Genomic DNA, 11483 nt, shown 5'->3' with positions numbered 1-11483 from the left:
TTCTGCCATCAGGTTCTAGGTTCTGGCATGAATTACTTTAGGGCAGAGTTCAAACCATAAAGATAAGTACATTTTTTCCCTCTAAGAAGATTATTGAAGTTTTACTGAAAACCCTACCTGTTCATAGTAAGCTGGCTATTCTGTCTTTTAGAGTCTCAGACAAACCCAGAAGTAAGGCAAAACATTTTCTCCAAGAAAATCATTTTGATATTGTGCAAACAGATAAAAAGTAAATTCATATGGCTTTGCATGGACTTGTGATTATACAAATAAAGTAAAAACAGTTGGTTTCTGAGGTGGGCTTTACAGATATTCTCTGATACTTTATTCTTCTCCAAGCCTTAGAATTGAGAATCAGCCATCTGGTTTTGATTTGGGAGTGGTGTGTGTAACTTGCTAGTGGAAGAACTTAACTGCTGGTTCTTATCTTTCCAACACAGCCTTTGCTGCCCCCAGGTTTGTGAAGGTGCCAGGCTGAGCCATGAATGGAGGACAGTCACCCTGGAGCCTCCCAAATCTGCAGTGAACTTTGCATGAGTGAAAAATAAATACTTGTTCTTTTAGGCCATTGGAATTTGGGGATTGTCTAGCTGTTAATTTGGTTCTTAAGGGGTCACCACTAAAAACTTTAAAATATAAATCTTAGTGTAGCATTCGTTCAGAGAATGAGCAGTAAGAAAAATTATAATACAAGATGGAAAGATGGCAAGACACGTTATGAAGTAGCAAAATATTTGGTAAACAATCTTGTCTTACCACCTTTGAGGCGGTTCATGTACCTAATCCTATTGGAGCTGTATAGGAAGTAATTGGAGAACAGAAAGTTAATGGCATGAGTTGGTTATTATTGGATGCATCTGACAAAGCGGTTCAAGAGAGTTTAGGTGAGAAAAGAATTTCCATTTGTAAGCACAAATAAAAGGGAATAGAGAGAGTCCAAAAATTCTAGTATTTGCAAAGTCAGAAGAGGCAACAGCACCTCATCACTAGCTGGCAAAAGATTAAAGTGTAAAGGCTTTTTTTTTTTTTGCCTTATTCCTATCTTAATTAGTTTTTTCCCGTATTGACTTAAGAGTAAAATTTGACATAGTGGCTCAAAACTCAAAACTCTTTCTTCGCTTGGCTTCCAGGTCACTCCATTTCCAGTTTTTCCTCCTTCCTCACTGATCACTCATTTCAGCTTCCTTTATGGCTCTTCCCCATCTCCCTGACCTCTGACTCTGTAGGTCCAGCAGGCTTTGTCCAGGGACATCTCCTATATCTACATGTATACTCACTCCTGGGAGATCTCATGGCTTTCCAATACCACGTGTATACTGACAACTCCCAGCTTCTGCCCAAAATTCTAGCTGTCTACTTGACATTTCTACTTGGATTGCAAATAGACATCTCAAACTTTCTGCATCCAGAAATTGAATGATCCGCCCCCCTCAAACAAACAAACACCTAATCGCCTAATCTTGATCTTTCAACAGGCTTCTCATTTTAGTAAATGGAAATCCCAGCCTTCTAGCTTCCACGCTATAAACTTGCCCTGAGTGACCCTGCAACAACAGGAAGCAGCTCCTTAGGTCTTTGATTTCTTCATAAACTCAATATAGAGGCTAGAATCAATAATATCTAAAAGTATCTAATTTTCCTTCCACGACTAAAGAATAAGATATCTATTTTATGTTCCAGCACTGGCTTCAGAGTTCAATACAAAGACAGACTTTTGCACCCTTAAGCAAATATCACTCTTTGGATCACCTGAAACATGTCACAAGGGCTGCATTTGGCTCAGCAAATCAGCTACTAATAACCCTGCTCTTTCTACGTTTTTTTTTCCCGATGCTAGGAAAATTATTCTTCCTGATATTTCAAGATTCCCCACACTCATCTTGTAAGATCTTTTTGCAAATTCCCCTGTACTAGTTTTAAGATTAGATTTCCATTTCATAATTCATATTGCAGGAAAACTTAATCCTCTTACAGATCATGTGTCAACAACCTGAATACCATCATGGCTGACTGTAACCAACTTAGAAAGATAAGTAAGCATACGCTCCTAGAATTTAGTAATACGGTAACAGCATCTCATAGATGATACACTCTGATAGACAGGTACTTAACACTACTTGGAAGATCTCAATCTTAAATCTTATCTTTTTTGCTAATGGACTGCCTCACAATAAAATAGCAAACAGAATTCAAAACTAAAGGAGACATTTTAGTCACTACTTCTCTTGCTGTTTTAATGGATTTTCTTCCGTGTAGCCAGCTCAGTATGTTTTAGTTTAATGTACTTGGATATCAGTAAGTCTAAACTCAAGTGCCTTTTTCATTAGCCAAGACACTACCTGGAGATTCCCAGCCTTCATTTAGAGTTAGCCACCCAAGCAGACCAAGCCAGAGTTCATCCAGTTATGCTGGCCGTCCTGCATATAAATCCCCCTTTATGCACTGTTTGCCATGAACACTGCTGTGCTGGAATCAGTGACCTAGAAATGCACATCCATTGCAAGCAAGTTGAAATAAACAAACCTTACTTGCACCCTGTAGTTGTTGTGGTGGTATGTGCCCAATATACTCAGTGCCTAAGAAGAAAATGGGATGTGAATATCCACTTGTCCCAATTCTGTGCTCCATTAGGGTAATTATAAATCAGTACCCCTGGTGTGAATGGAATACATGATGCTCAAAATGGTGCTCATTTGGGGGAACCATTATATTCATTTTAAATCACCCCATTCACATTAAGAAAAAATCCTTCCTTTCACTGGCCTGGGAAAAGAGCCCATCAAACTCTCTCTCAAATGTTGAACTAGCAGAAACATTTTACTCTAATACACTGCCTTGGTGTTTCCACATTTAAAGCTCAAACACTTCCCTTTTATGTGCACTCATGCACTGCTGACATGCACATCCCTGTGTATCCCTTTGTCATAGCTGGGTCATGGCAGCTAACCTTTTAAACAATCTTTATAGAGCTGCAGCAGGTTTGGAGAAACAGACCGATGCAGCTAGGAAACAGGAATTGAGAAATTCATTTTCTGTGAGCCAGTGAAATCCATTTAATGCTTTGTTTCCTTTTTACTGTCCTCAATCATTTGTTTTACATATCAAACACAAACTGGTTTGTTGCATTTCTCTGGCAGCTAGAGGGCAGTTAACATACAAGTTACTGCATCATTCTCTGCCTTCTCCTATATCTCTAGTGATGGATCCCAGGAGAATCCAGTCTGGGAATATTACTAGACGTGGTCCTGACAGGAACCATCACCACGGCCTTTCTCCATGTGTTTGCCTTTTCCATTTTGTAGGGAAGCTAATCCCCGCAGAAAAACTCCTTCCATAATGAGTGGGCTTTTTCCACAGATCAGTAGTGCACTGCAGCATTTTAAAGACGTTAAACCCTTGGCTTTTTAATTATGATTTACTCTTATACCAATGGAAACATTGCCCCAAATTAACTCTAGTTTCTTAAAGATATTTGGTCATTTTATTCCCATAATGTCTTTTCAGCACAGAGCATTGAGTAGGGGTTACATAAATATTGAAAGAATAAGTGAGTGAGTCAATGAGTGCACAAATTGTGTCTTCCTTGACTTCTGGGATGTTGTAGTTCTCATATTCTTCAGGAATACTCTGCTTTACTCACCAGTTGTGTGTGTGTGATTGTGTGCATATATTGTGTGCAAATTACTTCATATTTTTACCTCTTACTATAGACTGGTTCTAATCTGCAAGACTCCCTGCATCTTATCTTGAGTGACAGCTGGCCAGCCTCCTCATCCTCATCCTCAGTTCCAACCAGCTCTTTTTAGAGTCTCTACCCAGCTTCCTCACAGGTTACGAAAGCAGAAGAAGCCAAGTCCTGGATAACTGGAGATTCAAGCAAAGTATGACATGAACTCAGTAGAGATAAGAGGGATGAGAGCACTGGAAAGAGGGAAAGTTGGTTATAAAAATAGTTCCTATAAAACTTTTATTATATACAGCCATCACTGTAGTAATACTTTTCTTTCATACATCCTTTTTGTCCCCAAATTATTTTTGTAGACATCAATTAATTGAAGCTCACAGTGTTTTGAGTCATATCATTTGATTCAGTTTGCACTATCTTGAAAATTGTCATACGAACCAAATACTGGAGTTCCACTATCCATATTTCTGAAGTAATTTGAGCCAAGTCTCAATTTCCCATTTCCAGAATTTTATTCCCATTAATGAAAGACATTGCATCACAAGAGTAGAGTGGAGAGAGGAGACATACTTCCATTCCGCATTTGTCAAAACAGGATTCAGAGTCCTTTAAAGCAGTAAGAAAGGACAAAGTGTTCTGTCAACCAGGTATGAAAACTTTAAAACACTTTTATTCTCAAACAAATATGAGAGGCTCTTTCCCTGAAAATGTAAGAAAAGGAATATAAAGTGAATTGTTGATTTTACTGCACAGATAACTGTCCCATGAGAACAATTACACATAAACTTTCAAATGCCCCGTCTCCCCACACCATGCACTAACCCCATTTAATTAAAGTTGCTGTCTTTGATTTTTAAATACTTTTTTTTAGAAATAGAAACATGAACCCAACAAATAGACACCCAAATGTGGATGATTTGAATGTGTTTGGAATGCTGAGAATCCATTTACATTTTAATAAGACATTTCCTCAGTGCAGGTCTTAGATAAATCCCCATAGAGATGAGGCCAGGACACAAAATTAAGAAGAAAGAAGCATCCTTGACAATTTGGAGAAAAGGAAAGATAAGCAGAGTGGTGTTTAATAGAAACAGATGTGAATGTAATCCCTTTAGGAAGAAAAAAGCTGTAGAAATATAACATAGGAAGAGGAGAAATGGCTTTAGACAGATATAATGGAAAAACCTGGGGAGCTTTGAGAACTCAAGCTAAGGATGAGTTCATGACTCAGACTCGCTTCTAATTCACAGCCCAAAAATTGGTGTGTTACGTGGATAACCTGAAGAAAGACATGGTGTTAAGTGCAATATGTTATTTATAAGAAAGATTAACAGGAGTTTCCGAAAGTGGCAACGGAAGGCTCAAAAAAGGAGGATTTACCAGGCTAAAAATGTATAAATCATATATGGTCAAGGATATATACGCTGGTTGGCATATCTCTAATGTATGACCACTGAAACCGGGGGCCAACTTGCTTTAACTATATTCAGTTCGTTGTCGCTTTGCAATAGCAGTTAGATAGTGGGGCCGGCCTGGTGGCTCAGTGGTTAAGTTCATGCCCTCTGCTTCGGCAGCCCAGGGTTCGCTGGTTCTGATCCCAGGCACAGACCTACACACCACTTATCAAGCCATGCTGTGGCACGTGTCCCACATATAAAATAGAGGAAGATAGGCATGGATTAACATCCATTAGCTCAGGGTCAATCTTCCTAAGCAAAAAGAAGAGGAGTGGCGGCAGATGTTAGCTCAGGGCTAATCTTCCCCTCAAAAAAGGAAAAAAAGTAGTTGGATAATGCATTACTAAAACCCATCCTATAGATAACATCTCTGACACTTTGGTCACCATGGTAACGGGTGCCTAAGTTTTTCAGGAACTGAAAATTGGACTCCTCGTCCAGTTCAGAGCACTTAAGACCACAAACTCACAGACGGGCCTGCTTGGGTGACCAACAGGTGACTCTTTTACATCAAGGAGCTGAAAACTCCACCCTCAGATCATGGTAACACCACCACTTTGTGAACACGCATCCTATGAAGAACCATGAAGCTTGACTATGAAACTGGCAGACAGCCATTGATGATTAAATATATAGGTACTAAAGTTTTTTCCTTTTTGCAATTACTGATTATAGTTTTTAGCTGTTTAACCCACCCATTGTTAACTGTGCTGTTTAGGCAATATGCTACCTGACTCCCTCTAGGTTCCTATAGATAACATCTCCCTGGAGCCTGGATCACCATGGTAATGGGTGTGTAAGCTGTTTTTCAGGAATTAGAAACCCTTGTCCACTCCGGGCCGGTTGAGATCACCAACTCATCAAGTGGGCCCTTGCAGATGTCCAGTAGGCGACCTTTTGACGTCAAGAGGCTAAAAACTCCACCCTCAGATCATGCCAACGCCGCCATTTTGTGAACAAGCGTCCTATGAAGAGGCATGGAGTCTGACTACGCTTGTGCAGATCGTCAATGACCTCACCTCTCCTCACCTCCAATCATCTATCTCCATATTTCAGATCACCTTGCCCAGATCATCAATTATCTCAGTTCTTGTTACCTCCAATCATCTATTCCCAGACTTCAGAGTACCCTGCCCCCTTATCCTATAAATATCCCTAATCCCCATTTTGGGGGGAGGCGGATTTGAGATTCTTTCTCCCATCTCCTTGCTTGGCTGCCTTATGAATAAAAACTCTTTCTCTGCTGCAAACTCACGGGCTCAATGATTGGCATAATCATGCGGCAGACAAAACAAATCTGCTTTTGTGACACCAGTGACAATTGTTTTCTATTCCAACAAGAAGGATTTGAGTCAACCTTAAGGAAAACCTATTGACTAAATGTTGAGCATTAAAATATGTTAATGGGAGTCATAGAAGTCTATTAACTCCATTTTTTTAATCACCACCTACAGTTCTGCAATGCTTTTCACAGCTTGCAGAAACATAGAACAGACCTAGAGTTACAATCCTACCATCAGCTGATAACAGGTCAAAGGTTAAGCAATAAGGGGAAAATTTGGGTAGGAGAAAATGTCTCCCAGTACACATTGAGCCAGAATGGTACTCTTTCACTCTTCAAGGATGTTCTCTCTCCCTCTAAGAAATATTTCCCTTCCTTATGTTTTATGTTTTCCTGAATTTTAAGGAATTGAGACTATGTGACTTGAGTCCTCCACCTTGCTCTTTAAAGAAAAAGAAGTGAGCAGAGATGTTGTCAAGGAAAACCTTTACCTGAGGAGGATTCAGAGGCATGGGTATGCAAATCTTCTTTTCTAAAAATAAAGAATAAAAAGTAGGGATTTTGACTCTTCTAAATCTTGATCCTTTAGTCCTACGTCTCAGGCGAGAAGTTGGACAGAACACTGAACGCGTCTCTCAAAGCCAAACCACATCACTGACTGTTAACTACAAAAAATTGTGAACAGCACACAGTGAATCAACTAACCTCAGTGATTAAACTAATCCAAGGCTGTGATAGCTTTAAATAACTCTCCATAAGGTTAAGTAAGATTTCCCCACCAATACATTGATTCTACATAGTTGTGATTAAAATGTGGCACAAAAGCAACTTCCATCAGCTAGTTCAGTTGCAGAGAGAGTGGCAGAGCTGCCTAATATGGGATATAGCCTCCATCTGAATCCACCAGCAAGCCACACTTTCTGCCTCTTAATGCAGGCACAGAGAGAAGAGATTATTTAGAGGGGAAAGACAACTGCAGGGCCAAGTGAACTGAAATGTTCCCTGAACTAACAAAGAGAGGATCAGCATTTTGTGAAGCATATTACAGATGTGCAAAGACTTCAGTGCAAACAAGTTTATTTTTTAAAAATATTCAAGTTAACTTTGAATATACACAGATTTGGAGTAAATTCTCTACACATGATAATTATTACTATGATTATTATTGTAAGAAGTATCAGAAACTCTAAAGGAATCATTTCAATATCATCATAAAATCTTGCATTAAACTTCATCCACGCTTGTTCAAATATATAGTGGATGTTATCTACCACAAGCGAGATGTGGGCATCTAGGGTGGACCAAAGAGCACCATCTCCAGAGTCTGTATTGACAGAGAGACTTTCTCTTTCATTTAGTTGTTTTTTGTAAATATTCTGAGTTGCTTTGAAAAGGTCTTCATATTTCCATGGTAGTTTATTTAATTAATGGTCTTGTATATCTGCTGTGCCTAGGATATTGTTAGTTTTCATAAGCAGTTGTAGGGAAAGCAAATGTCATTTAAGATAAAGGTTTACCCACAAGAGCCTAGATGGAGACACCACACACACACACACACACACACACACAACACTTGTGTGCATCCATGTAAATAGTCCAACTGTAATGTCATTAGTTTTGCCCAGGGGGCTGAGAGTGGGAATGGGAAGGGATTCTTGGTTAAGGTACATTGTAAAACAAAAGGTAGGGCATGTGGTGAACCACAAAGAGAGGTCAAAAGAGACTTCTGTGACTGGAAGGAGGAGCTGCCGCACTGGGGGAGGAGGTAACAAGGTGGGTTTAGGACATCCTCAGTCCTTGGGTAGACGAGGAGCTGCTTCCCAGGGGCCTGATGCTGCCGGTTTTTGGTCAAAAGAAAGCTCCGAGCTGGGGAGCCGAGAGGTTCCTGCAAATGGAGGAGTGCTTGAAACCATGAGGCTGTCAGCCCAACGGGTTTATCATCCCACAGAATGAGCCATCACAGCATCATTGCTACCACATAAAGAGATTTTCCTTCATGTTTACACAGTCTAGGGAAATCTAAAAATTTAACACTCGACTGCATCTATGCAAAGTATGCACCTTGGATCAGCCTGTTCAAAAAACTATCATTTCCATTTGCACCCTTTTCCACTGCTTCCTCTCCGTTTCCAGTAGTAATCTCATTCTGAAGCTCACCCCCAGAAGAAGAGCCGTGCCCGGTAGATTTGCCTGGTTCATATATGCCACATAGATTATGGGAAAGTGGCCACAATGTCTAATACTTATTAAACAGCTGTTGCAGCCTTTAGAAATCACCAAAGAAAATATCATATATAGGACTATCACCAAAAATTTCAATTCAGTACTTGCAAGTTATAGGATTCTTACCAAAACTGCTTCTTTCTTCCTAGCGAGCTACTTAAGCCAGGATTCCTAATTCATATTCATCTTTCCTCAAAAATTAGCTGCTCTTTGTGGACAGCACAAATTAAACACATTACAACCAAAAAAAAAAAATTAGTTGCTCCTAACAAGCAGTGCTGATCAAGTGGGAAAAGACCTTTGATATGGGCTAGCTCCTTCCCACCCTTGTCACTTGCCTTCCCCAGCTCAGCAGAGAGCTGTGAAAGCGCCATGTTGCTAAGCAACTCTGAAAAGCTTTTTGAATCTTATTAATTTAATTAATTAATTAATTAAAGAACTCTGAAGGAGCCTTGGACCACATGGACATATCCTGTCCAACCAAGGCAGGGGGAATACTCACAAACGGCAGCAGGACACAGTTTGAATACCAATCGCAAAAGGAGCTGGGTAGACGCTGTTTACAAACTCAGGATTTCCTGCCATTTGCGACAAGATGGATGCACCATGAGGGCACTGTGCTAAATGAGATAGATCAGACAGACAAAGAGAAATACTATGTGATATCACTTGTAGGTGGAATCTAAGAAAGCTGAATGTAAAAACAGAGAGTAAAATGGTGGTTACGAGGCAGGGGCTGAGGGATGAGGAAACTGAGAAGACATTGTTCAAGGGTAGAAACATGAAACTACTAGGTAAATACGTCCTGGAGACCTAACGCACAGCACAGAGATTATAGTCAACAATACTATGTTATAACTTCAAAGTTGCTAAGAGACTAGATCCTACTTGTTCTCACCACAAAAAAGAAATGATAATTATGGGATGGGATAGAGGTGGTAGCTAACACGCAATATGTAACTGTACCAAATGAACACATTGTACAGCTTGGACTTACACAATGTTATATGTCAACTATATCTCACTTTTAAACATTTTAAATAAAAAAAGATACAGAACCAAAGGAATAAGAAAAAAAGTCAAAGCACATATAGCTACCTCGTACCACATACCCTGTACAGAGAGCACGGCAACAACTGAATTCTCCTGAAAATGTCATATTTGGGGAGAGTACTACCTTGTAAGAACCTAGATATTCAACTTTTTTCTGAAACTTCCCCAGACTTTGCCATTTTTCAGAAAACACTCTCAGTACAGCTTAAGTAGACTGATGTGGCAGAAGGAGCGTCCCTTCTCCCAGCAGGCCCCCACAGTCCCCTCCGTCGCTCTCCTCATGCTGTTTGAAATCAGTGAGTGGGTGCTTACTCCTCTTGTTGTTGTGTTCTATTTTGTTTTCATAAGTACTTATTTTGTGCTTTATTCAATTAAAGTAAATGTACATAAAATACTTCACTGATAAAAGTAGAATCAAATTGCTTTAGTTTCTGCTTTAATCACGGTCAGGAAGCAGTCACCGTCATTTTGTGCGTCAATTTTGCACACTTTTTGGCACCTTTCGTTCCTTTGTGTGGATCTAATTGTCCATCTGCTATCATTCCTATTACATTTGAAGAACTTCCTTTAGCATTTCTTGTAGTACAGGTCTGTTGGTGACAAATCCTATACATATCTGTCTGAAAAAGTCTTTATTTTGCCTTCGTTTTTGAATGGTATTTTTGGTGAACTGGTATTCTAAGTTACAGGTTTGTTTTTCTTTTCTTTCAGCACTATGAAGATGTAATTCCATTGTCCTCTGACTTGCATAGTTATTGAGGAGACATCTGAAATTATTATTTTATTTTTTTTAACAGAATAAGGCTTTTGACTTTTTTATTACTCAAAAAAGCTTCATTTTTTTTTTTATTTAGCTTTCTTACTCTGTGCTTGTGCCTTCAACACTTTCACAAGCATTTTCTGCTCCTCAATAAGGAAAGCATGCTTGATCCTGTCACAGACACTTTTAGCACACATGGAACTTCCATAGGCCCTACTAACGTGTTTTTTCATTTTAGACAATCTCCTCAGAACTTTATGTCTCACAGCACGAACTCCTCAAAGTCTGCCTGGGCACATGCCACATGCGGATTTTGGTGCTTTCCCAACTTTCTAGGTATAAAGGTAAACAATTCTATTCCCAGGAGTTCAGACAGCCTAGTTTTGTTAGACGCTGTATTGTAGGATAGCCTACGACAGTAGGTCAAACGCTAGACCATTCTGAACGCCCTCGCACCAGCTCACCTGAAATTATTCTTCTCTTTATTGCCCAGTATGTAATATATCTTTTATCTCGATTGCTTTTAAGACTTCTTTTTAACGACTGGTTTTCAGAAATTTGATTATAATATGGCTCCATTTTTCTTTTTTTGCATCTATCCTGCTTGGCTGGGTTCATTGAAACTTGTAAATCTGTGCATTTGTAGAGTTCATTAATTTTGGAAAATTTTCAGCTGTTATTTCTTCAGGAATTCTTTCTGATCTCATGTTTTCTGGGACACCAATTAAATGTAGACCATTTGATATTGTCCCACAGATCACTGGGTCTCTGTTCTTTTTTTATGTGCTTACTTTTCTCTGTGCTTTATTTTATATAATTTCTTTTTATATGTCTTCAAGTTCACTGATCTTTCCTTTTTCAATGGATGCTCTTAGTCCCATCCAGTAAAATTTTCATTTCATATATTGTACTTTTATGTTCATTGGTTCATGGTTTATTTTTATATCTTCCATTCCTTTCCTAATTATGTTTAAAGCAAAGATTTTGAACATAATGATTTAAAATAACTGTTTTAAAGCCCTT

The 11483-nt window shown here is 39.1% G+C and overlaps 1 pseudogene; it reads right to left on the bottom strand.

Annotated features, from left to right (window-relative positions):
• Window positions 1-10409: 10409 nt before the first annotated feature.
• Window positions 10410-10899, bottom strand: LOC100629927 (large ribosomal subunit protein eL34-like; annotated as a pseudogene).
• Window positions 10900-11483: the final 584 nt, after the last annotated feature.

This window comes from Equus caballus, chromosome 3 (genome assembly GCF_041296265.1).
Source record: "Equus caballus isolate H_3958 breed thoroughbred chromosome 3, TB-T2T, whole genome shotgun sequence".
In the NCBI taxonomy this organism is placed as follows: domain Eukaryota; kingdom Metazoa; phylum Chordata; class Mammalia; order Perissodactyla; family Equidae; genus Equus; species Equus caballus.
The sequence above is the reverse complement of the archived record's forward strand: the minus strand, read 5'-3'. Positions and strand labels throughout refer to the sequence as shown.